General features: G+C 40.6%; 1 long non-coding RNA gene across 1 annotated transcript; it reads left to right on the top strand.

Moving 5' to 3' along the window:
- Positions 1–634: 634 nt before the first annotated feature.
- LOC124292352 lies at positions 635–7,420 on the top strand. Its single transcript, XR_006902428.1, has 3 exons — positions 635–647; positions 4,999–5,000; positions 7,324–7,420. It is a non-coding gene; the product is annotated as an uncharacterized LOC124292352 (long non-coding RNA).
- The last annotated feature ends 2,587 nt before the right edge of the window (positions 7,421–10,007 follow it).

Genomic DNA, 10,007 nt, shown 5'->3' with positions numbered 1-10,007 from the left:
TGATATGGATTGGCAGTTCATTCTACAAGCATTGTCCGGCATATTCAAAGGCTCTTTCGCCAAAGGTCTCTGTGCTTGATGTTGGTACTTGTAGTTGCAGCCCCTCTTTGGATCTGAGTGCGCGACTTGGCTGGTATCTGTGAATGAAACTGGACAGGTAAGACGGAGCTGATCCACCCAGGCACTTGAACACCAGTACCAGTATGTTATACTGAATACAGTACTTCACTGGTAACCAGTGGAGGTGTTGCAGGACCCGTGTTATATGGTCATACTTCCTGGTTTTGCTAACCACCCTGGCAGCAGTGTTCAGGGTGCCGTTCCACTAACCGATCTTAGCCCTACGCCAATCGTAAACCCCTAAAATCCCAATCTTAGTGTGACGTTACGATCGGCATACCGTTCCACTAACCAATCTTACCTAAGTCAATCGTAAAGTTAAGATTCAAAGTCTAAGTTGCTCATGACCAACTTAGGATAGCTAAAATCAATCGTAGAGAAACCAAAATGGTGGCTTTCCTATTCTATGTGAAAAATAAGAGCGAGCATTTCACCGTGAGCGTCCCCTAAAGTCCCCCATGAAATGAATTTGTATATTTCTGTGATGTAAACAAACACTGCACTGAAGCCTTACAAATGTCAGGCCAGTCTGACCACTGTCGTCATGGGAACACAACCGAGCGAGTCGGTGTAACACATTTGTACAACAATATTGCAACGTCATGGTTAAGAATAGGGCCAGCCGTGAAGTGAACAATGTTCTGAAGCAAAAAGATACAAATATGCTTGATTTCACTGCGCATATTTGGAGGGGGGTTCTAAAGGCAGGCCGCGTGTTATTCAAGACCACTGACAGATTCTACATACGTCATAGCCTCGTCACGCCTTGTTTATTCTGATTGATAAGGTTCAGGCACATACTAAAAGCTCAGACACAATTGACATTTTTAAAGTCCAGACTTAAAACCTGTTCTCAGTATATTACTTATAATCTCGGCTGTAAATATTCTCGTGTAAATTATCTGTACACAGCGCTTTGAGCATGCCCAAGGATGTGGAATAGGCGCACTATAAATATGCATTTATCATTATTATATTATGCTTGATACCCAGCGTTCTCACGCACTTGCACCTGAAACCAAGGTGCTCACTACCCTAATATTTTGCTCTAGGTTTTTTTCTCCACGTTTACACTTGGTTGGAAAAATACCCATGAAGGTCCGGGTTAGAATATTGAACTTCAATAACCCATGCCTGTCGTAAGAGGCCACTAACGGAATCGGGTGGTCAGGCTCGCTGACTTGGTTGACACATGTCATCGGTTCCCAACTGCGCAGATCGATGCGCATGCTGTTGATCACTGGATTGTCTGGTCCAGACTCGATTATATATAGCTAAGATACATAGCGTTCACTAACATGAACGCTCATGTTAGTGAACGCTATGCATCTTAGCTAGATTATTTACAGACCGCCGCCATATAGCTGGACTATTGCTGAGTGCGGCGTAAATCTAAACTCACTCACTCACTCAGTTGGTTCGTAAACTACTTGCTTTCATTTGCTAGACTATGCAAAGGGAGATAACTCGTGCCTCGCATTCCTCTATCTCTCGCACGAAAGAGTCTCGATTTAAGCTTGGATCGGATCGTAAGATCGGGACCGGCTACGATCGGCCTAAGATCGGTTAGTGGAACGGGTGTAACTTTTAGCTAAGACGATTGTAAAATTGGCGTAACTTGCTAAGATTGATCTTAGATAAGATCGGTTAGTGGAACGGCACCCTGGACCTTTTGTAGTTTCTTCAATTGTTGATTTGTGATTTCAAAGAGAAGAGAATTACTATAGTAGAGGCGTGATGTTAGCAGTGCTTGGGTCAGTGATGCAGGGCCCGTGATGCAGCTGTGTAGTTGTTGATACATCGCCTGATTGTTCAAGGTTGCGGTGTGATTGTAGGCTCCCTTGGAGATGAGGTTGACATGTGACTCAAAATTGACCTGACTGTCAAACATGACCCCGAGGTTACGTACTTCAGAGCTTGGTGTGATCTCACAATCGCCAAATTTGACTTGTGGCAGTGAGACTCTAGGTCGAAGATGTAGGACATAATATCAAAGGTTCTGTTTTGTCTTCATTCATTTTGAGGTAGTTACATTTCATCCAACTTCTCATTTGTTCAAAACATTCCTGGACTTTCTGGAATCCTGCTTTAACGGACTGTGTTTGGAGAGGCTTAAAGGCAATGTACACCTGCGTGCCATCAGCGTACAGATGATATTGGAGGTCGTGCTTTCTGGCAATGTCACCCAGAGGGATTGTATATACGGTGAATAACACAGGGCCTGAAACAGATCCCTGGGGTACACCGAATGAGCGATAAGTCGTTTCTGATAGCTGACCGTCAATACACACTAACTGCTATCTACCTGGCATGTAAGACCTGATGCCATTGTAGTCCCTACATCAAAGCTTGGCCGGGATCATACTGACCCTTCTGATTACAACCAGTATCTTTAACGATTTGTGTCTGTAAAACCATGGAATGAATGGAAAATACATGGTAAATTTAGTATCTTGAAACCAATAACTTAGTTACGAAAATACAATGTGGTTTCCGGAAATATAGAAGTATTATTGATCATTTAGTACCATTGGAATCCATTGTTTAACATGCCATAGTATCTACAACACTGGTAGTCTCAATTTTCTGTGAGCTTGCGATACTACTTGATATGATACTACTTGGAAGCATAACATTTTAAAGGATTTCATGGTTTTGGTTTGAAAGGTCGTTGGCTCATTTTATGTCATAGTTTTGAACAGACAGGCAATTTAGAGTCTGTGTGGGTTCAATTCCGTCTGATCATTACAATCAGGATCAGGGCGTTTCACAAGGCAGTATATTCATATTAGTTAGTATTAAAATCAACACCCTTTCAAGTGTTTTAAGGATTCTGTTGTTGGATCATTTTTTGAGGATGGGTGTAAGACTTCTTGTCGTAGTATAATATGCTTACGATAATGATACAGTTACAAATCTGTCTCAATAAAATTCTCAAATGGTCAAATGAAACTAGTTTTCTGCAGAAAGTATAAACCGCATAAAGACCCAAAACTATTTTTAAACGCACGCCGACCGGGATTGTGTAAATCCAGGGACCATGCAGGCACCAAACGTACTGTCATAGTAATCTACCTGCAGTTGTCCGTGATGTATAGCCTGTGTTTTGTATTGCCATAATAGTTGAAAAACGTTTTAGATATTTTTATATGCTTGTTTTACGTCTAAATCTATGATCTTCTACTTGCTTTTACGTATATTGTCCTTCGCTGACAGATATTTATGATGATGCTATGTATTACGAATGTATAACTTGTTTTAGTCATGATATGGCTGAAATACTGCTGATATGAAGTCACTCACTCCTTACGCCTATCTTTGTACTTACTTTGTAGTAATTTGTATTGATTTATAAAAACTAGTTAATCTTACAATGCAATTGTTAATGGCATATTTTCTTAGTGATTTGTTAGCTTTTGTTGTTATTTTGTTGGTTTAACTTGCTTTAAGTATAGATGTCGGGGTTGACCTATGTTTTTGATTTTGAATTCGAAACGTAACATGTGTTGGAAGCAAGAGTGTTCCATAATTTGAGCACGCACAGTGTGTTTTAAATATTTCTGCATATCATTAATAATATAAATTATGTTTACTAAAATTTCAAAAAATTGTCACGAATCATTAACAACAATATTCGTAAATGGCACAATCGCTCTTGCACGGAAACACTTGTTCCAGGTTGCTTCAATTATCACGGTTTTACGATTAAATTTACATAACAAAAACACTCGATAAATTAACTGGGGATGTTTTCCTCATATGTTGTTAATGTACTATGTAGGTGCTTTGAGTATAGCCCAGATATTGTACCCTGACGGGAATTGAACCCGGGCGTTCGGCGTGACGAGAGAACGCTGTTATTTTGTTGGTTTCAGTCTGAATTGTTTTGAGCATAGATGTCTGGGTTAACCTATTCTTTCAATTTTGAAATCGACACGTAACAACATCGTACCCCCTAACCCATTTTACACCTTTGAATTCAGATGTCCACAGTCCTGTTCAGTTTTCTTGACATTATTCCACCCCGTGTAGTAATTCCATTGCATACAGATATTATGTCTACTTGGCCAAATCGTCATGATTCCAATAAGTCAAATGTTTTCTGTAAAATTATGAACATTGATTAAATTGAAAAAACCGATTGAACCCACAATGCTGGCATGTCAACGTTGACCCAGATACTTCGAATGACACAGCCAGGAACATGCGTATGTAGAAACGCGCAACAGCATAAGAAAGCGATCAACTACGTGAGCATCGGTCTACGCAATTGGGATACGATGACATGTGCCAACCACGTCAGAGAGTCTGACCAGCCGATCCCGTTAGTCGCCTCTGACGACAGGCATGGGTTGATGAAGACCAATTCTTACCCGGTTCTCCACGGATACCTGACGATTTTGAGTAACATATCAAGAAGACCACAGTACGCCTAGCCATTGAAATAACAACGAAATCTACCAATTTAATTTGTATTATTAATGGAGAAGGCGTCATGGTATGGCGCGGCATTTGTAGCCGGGGAACTACAAGACATAGTTATCATGCGAGGAAACCTGAATGCCCAGTGATACAGGGATGAAGTGTTGAGAACTTCTGTGGTGCCCATTGACAGCAGCCAAGAGGAGTCATTCAGCAGCCTGACAACGCATGAAATTGTTCGAGAATACCTGCACAGCGTTAACGTCAACGTATTGCCTTGGCCAACGCGTTCTCCAGACATGAACTCCATTGAACATCTCTGGGATCATCTTGATCATCCGCCGAGACAGCGTGTACCACCTCCAGCGAACGGCAGGAACTTGAACAGACTCTCTTGGACATATGGAACAGAATTCCTGCTGACGCCATCCGCCGACTGACGACGTCAATGAGGAGACGTTTATGTTGGCGTGTATGACCAGTGAGGTCACACTCGCTATTGATGACGTGTCCCCTGACGTCTTGTCTCATTATGTGACTGTTTATGCACTTTTTCAATGAACTTTGATTTGTGTAATTTTTAACTTTGACCCCTTGACACTTTCTGAATAAATTGCGGCAATTGCAAGACAAGAGAATTGTCAGTCAAACAGGAAAATGATGTCTGTTTATAAAATAATTATCATCAATCTCATATACGTCTGTTTTCTATTTTTGGGACAAGTGAAGTCGGTGATACCTTTATTTTGCCCGGTAGTTTACACTACACCTTGAAAGCCAGAATATTAAATTCGAGAGGCTCCACAGGATTGATCGTCCCTGTCGTGCACAACGATCAGGAGATCACGCCCCGTCATAGCTATATTCATATATGCAGCGAAGAGGGATTCTAGATAATTGGGCTCGCAGAGAATATTTATAAAGGTAATTGATTCGCAATTGCTCAGTAATTTACTGGATACGTCAGTCGTTATAGAAGTGATGCACTGAAACCGTTGTTGAGGGATGCAAGAAAGAACAAAAAGCGCTTACATGATAAGATAATGTGCTGCAAAGGGCCCCACCCCCAACCTACCGGGTACAACAGCCTGTCCCTAACAACAGGCATATCAAGACGGCGGTGATGACGGGAATTTGTCCGTGCTGTGCACTGGTGCTAAAGGTACCTATGCTTATGCATGTTTCATAGTACAATTAAGCTCCATAAATCTTAATGCGTGTGGTTTAAGAACGAAAATTGAATATGCCGAATTTACTGAGTATGACAGTATGAGTTTGCAAGAAACCACGACTGACATCATTGGTGATCTAAGATAACAGGGGCGGTGGGGTAGCCTAATGGTTAAAGCGTTGGCTCGTCACGCCGAAGACCCGGGTTCGAATCCCCACATGGGCACAATGTGTGAAGCCCATTTCTGGTGTCCCCCGCCGTGATGTTGCTGGAATATTGCTAAAAGCGGCGTAAAACTAAACTCAGTTATTCAATCTAAGATAACATGAACATGAATTACATCTTCATCGGTGGTATAGGTCTAAAAGAAAATCAGGTGGTATTGGTGGTGCAATCAGAAATACTTTCAAAGATTATTTTTATTATGTTAATTATGTTTTTTTCTGTTATTAAGATCAGTTTATTGATATCAAAGTCTGTTTCACATTGAACAGGATATGTATATTGTTATTTTATATCGTTCTACCTGAAGCTTCCACTTATGTGAACTGTCATGCATTTAATGAGTATGTGAACATGTTGTGGAGTTGATTACCTTTTTATTTGATAAGCGTAAAGTTTTATTGATGAATGCGGAATAAATCGATCTACCAGAATGGAATACCATATTATTGATCCTTTGAATAACTGGTTCAACTTAGCCTACCACATCAAAGGGGCACACAGAATGAAGATAGGGCTAACAATTATGGCTATATATTTATAGGACTGTGTGAAAGGTTTCAGCAATTTTTCTGTAATGGTAGATTTGCGTCAGACAAAACAATCAGACGTGATGTTGCTGGAATATTGCTAAAAGCGGCGTAAAACCAAACTCACTCACTCATAAATGTAAATATGTTCATGTATGTTGGAGAATATATTCATCATATCTACATTTCTGATAGCTGTAATAGGAAGTAATGGGCACACCACATATATATATATAGCCAGTAATGGTCCGAGCAGTCTAATTAGCAGTCTTGGAATCAGTCTGGAACAACCGAATGTGGTTGTTTTGCTGGCGTGATGTCACGCGTGGACGGCTCGTCCGAGGCAAATCTTTTGTGTTTCCATTATGTGGAAAACGTCTCCACTGAGATGAGGTCGTGTTTCGATGGACACCAAAATATTTGGCCACTTCATTTTGGGCCATTCTAGTCTCCAGCATACCCCTCGCGCGGAGACGCTGATTTTCTCTAAGCCGTGACATGACGTACGCCCAGTTTTGATTGACTGACTGACTGACTGAGTATGGTTTTACGCCGCTTTTAGCAATATTCCAACAACATCACGGCGGGGGACACCAGAAATGGGCTACACACATTGTACCCATGTGGGGATTCGAACCCGGGTCTTCGGCGTGACGGGCCAACGCTTTAACCATTAGGCTACCCCACCGCCCCTGATTTAAATGAACGTGTTTCCACAACATTCAGGGGCTAGAGAATAATCAACCGGTCTTTAATTTTAAATATCAGGTGTGTGAACTTCAGGTGTCAAAAAGCATGCAAAAAGTGTGCAGGTTCATTGTGCCACGCGCGATACGTGACATCAAAGTTCAGTTAAAGTACTTTGCTCCATGTCTATTTAGGGTTATTTTAATAATTTTTCAAATACCTTTTATTTTATGCAATTTTATTTTATGCACCGATACTTTTTTCCGTCAATATATAAAACTAGCGCGTAACCATACATATTTCTGTAACGGCACATTTTAAAAGTGAGTGATTATGGTTTTACGCCGCTTTTTAGCAATATTCCAGCAACATCACGGCGGAGGACACCAGAAATGGGCTTCAATATTGTACCCATGTGGGGAATCGAACCCGGGCCTTCGTCGTGACGAGCGGACGCTTTAACCACTAGGCTACCCCCAACCCCCAACCCCCAACCCCCAACACCCCCACCCCACCCACCCCACACACACACATTTTAAAAACCGGCTATAGATCGCCAGCAACTGTAAGCAGAAAACAATATTAGGGACCATGGGGACTTACACTGCTTTTGCTTCCTCCATGTGCCCCAGATGGATTTACATCATCACTTCAGATGTTGGAGATTACTGAGAAATTTAGAGGAACATTAAAAGAACACATATTCTGCTTTTAAATACAAAAATGAATGTAATGGGACTTAAGTGCCCTCTCACGGGAAAATAATTTTACGGTACTTCAACCCCCATCGACGGCACAGTCACAATCAATCTGTGTTCATAATAATATTTTGACATTATAATATAATAATTTATCTCTTGTATTGGAAAAATCAATGAGGTCAAGCAGGACATACTTGACCGTGATTCTTTCATTACAAGTGATACAAAACGGAGGATCCTTACCTTTCAATAAATATTCATGTGTGTATCTGCTATGGCCAAAGCGACATGGTCGTAAAATAACCTCTTCAAATCTGCATTGATAACTCAAGTAGGTGTAAACGACAGAAGGCTTTACTCAATGTAATTTATTGATCCCTCCTTGGGTGTCCTACTTCCTTGCATCAGGTCTCTATGCACTTCCTAATTCTCCTTCCTGAGTTTGGGCAATATTCTCACGGCGGGGATGCACTCACATTGTGCCTAATTATAGCTTTAAATTAGGCTACCCCCACTGTAAGATATCAGAAGTTGTGTCAAAGATTTGTTGTGCGCCAGTAGCATGTTCAGTGAATAATTCAAGAATTTCAATTATAAGTGGATGTTTCCATGACACATTAAAAAAACAAAACTGAAGGCACGAAAGAGAATCTGAAATTATTACGTATTGTTTAGATTTAGACTGTTCTGCTGTTAAAATGGCATTTGATTCTGCATCGTTAAATGGAGCTTTTGTCCGATAATCTAGAAGCTATCGTTCTAGATGTAATTATAATTTAAGCACAAGCAACTGTGTCACCATCTTTGGATCCGTCTGTAAATATAGATATGTAAGGAGCATATTTGGTTCTTAATTGATTATATCTTTGTAAAATAGGTTTCTGGTTTCTTAAGTACTGCTCGGGGCTGAGGAATAGCATAGTGGTTAAAGCGTTCACTCGTCACGCTGAAGACCCGGGTTCGATTCCCCACATGGGTACAATGTGTGAAGCCCGTTTCTGGGGTCCCCCGTCTTGATAGTGCTGGAATATTCCTAAAAGCGGCGTAATACTAAACTCACGCACTCACTTAAGTACTGCTAGTGCCATGTCCACCTGTCATGTTTTAACATTTGCCAAGAAGATGATGATAAAATATTGATGGGAGCTATACCTTGAAGACTAATATTAGCAGCGGCTATATGAGATTTTATTCTTAATCAAAGTGATGGAATATGAGAAGATTTCTTATTGTAAATATTTTCGTACAGAGATGAAAAAACACAGTCAAAACCCAGATTTGATTGATCAGGATACACATTTGTTATATATATTTTGCAATGATACGTGTAATTTCAAACGGCGTTGTTTTAGGGAAGACGCATCTGCCTCCACATACAGACTAGGAATAGGAGATCTTTTAAACGCTCGAAGGCAAAGCCTCAAAGCTTGGTGATGGATAGTGTCTTGTGTTTTTTAATTACTTTTACATGATCCACCATACACTATGGAGCCTTAATCAGTTTTGTGCGGATCAATGAGGCGTATACGTGTAGTAAGGTTCTCTGATCCCCCTCAATTTTGAATTAGAAACGACTTTCATCTAATCAAACTTTCAATCCGTTTCCAAGGCACCATCGATGAATTTTTGCTCTCAATGGTTTTCATGTGTTTGCCACGGCAAAGAATATTAAAATCATCCACGAAAAGGGATCTATCGATTGAATCAGTTAAAACATATAATTAGAACTACTGTTAATGTTAATGCTGAATAAAATGGCAGACAACATACTGCCTTGTGGAACACCCTGACCCTGATTGTAACGATCAGACAGGATTGAACCCATTCGGACCTGAAACTGCCTGTCTGTTACAAACTGTGATAAACAATGAGGTAATTGATATATTGCGAGTTGTTTATTTACAATAGCATTTCCATCAAACGATTCTAACCGTACTAAATGATCAATAGTACATCTGGGTTTTTTCCGAAAACCACATTGAATATTTGTAATTAGGTTATAGGTTTCCAGATACCAAATTAATCTGTAATTTACCATTCGTTTCAGGGTTTTACGGACACAGCTGGTTAAAGATGCGGGTCTGTAATTTGATGGACCTGTATGATCCTGGCCACGTTTTTGTATGGGCAGGGGCGGTGGGGTAGCCTAGTGGT

This window comes from Haliotis rubra, unplaced genomic scaffold, assembly GCF_003918875.1.
Source record: "Haliotis rubra isolate DU_JTF1 unplaced genomic scaffold, ASM391887v1 Scf515, whole genome shotgun sequence".
NCBI lineage: Eukaryota > Metazoa > Mollusca > Gastropoda > Lepetellida > Haliotidae > Haliotis > Haliotis rubra.
Note: the sequence above shows the minus strand (reverse complement) of the source record. Positions and strands in the feature narration are given on the sequence as shown.